This window comes from Manacus vitellinus, unplaced genomic scaffold (genome assembly GCF_001715985.3).
Source record: "Manacus vitellinus isolate BGI_N305 unplaced genomic scaffold, ASM171598v3 scaffold_29_pilon, whole genome shotgun sequence".
In the NCBI taxonomy this organism is placed as follows: domain Eukaryota; kingdom Metazoa; phylum Chordata; class Aves; order Passeriformes; family Pipridae; genus Manacus; species Manacus vitellinus.
The window spans coordinates 2,614,347-2,615,511 of NW_021940207.1; positions in this window are offsets into that span (position 1 = coordinate 2,614,347).

Genomic DNA, 1,165 nt, shown 5'->3' on the forward strand with positions numbered 1-1,165 from the left:
TGAACCCGTGTCCTGCCCTCCCCACTTTACTGCCTGCTGCGGAGACCCCCATCAGTATCTCCCTTGCTTCCATCAGGACCCAAATAAATGCCCCCCCTCCCCGTGCACCCTGATCTGTCACTGTTGATCCTCCCTGATGCTTTGTGGACCCTCAAGAATGGCCCCCACTTTTCCTGCAGCCCCCCATCCTGCCTGCTTGGGGGACCTCCATAGGCAAACACCCCTCCTTGAGCTGCAGAGGCAAGGTGGGGGGGGAAGAGCCCCCCCGCCCCAGCATAAATACACCCCAGCCCCGCAGAGGGGAGAGCCACTGCCTGCTCCACTGCCCCCCTTTGCGGTGGTGGAGGCTGGGTCTAGCAGTCCCCTCCAGGGATGGAGGGGGGGGGATGGTTCCCCCTCCGTGGTCTGGATGCTCTCCCAGTGATGCTGGTGACAGGTGGGGGGGGTCTGGTCAATCTCCCCCCAGGGTGGTGATGAGGGGTTACGGACCGGTAGTGATGTTGAGGTAGGGGGGTCTGTCCTCCACCCCCCAGTGTGATGGTGATGGGAGGCACCTGCCGAGCCCGTCATGTCGGAGTGTGTGTGTGTGTGTGCGTGTGTAGCCCCCTGATGGTGATGCTGATGGGGGTCTGTCCGGCCTCCCACCGGTGATGCTGATGCGGGGGGAGGGGGGTGCCCAGTGGGTGATGCCGAGAGGGGGCTCTCTGGAAGGTGGCAATGATGGGGGGGCTGTTCAGCCTCCCATGGTGATGCTGATGGTGGGGGTCCGTGCAGCCCGCCGTACTGGTGGGGGGCTGTCCGGCTCCCCCACCTGTGATGCCGGTGGTGGGGGTGGGTGTCCTGTGCAGCGGGTGATGCTGACGGGGGTCTGGCTGCCACCCCCGCCGAGCAGGCGGTGCCCCCCCCCGCTGGGTCATTACCCATTCCAGTCCTGTTGCTCTCATCAGCGCCTGCCGCAGAGAGGAGGGGGGGGTCCTTCCTGGTCTATTCCTGCCCCCCCACTTCCCTAACCACCCATCCAGAGGCAGCCGGCTGGCTGCAGGGAGGGATGCTGCCCCTAACCAAGCCGGGTGGGGGGAGGGTGATCCCCTCTCCTTCACCCTCATTGCACCCACTTGAACCCCCTTTGCCCCACTTCCCAGCATCTGGGGGGCACACATGGAGC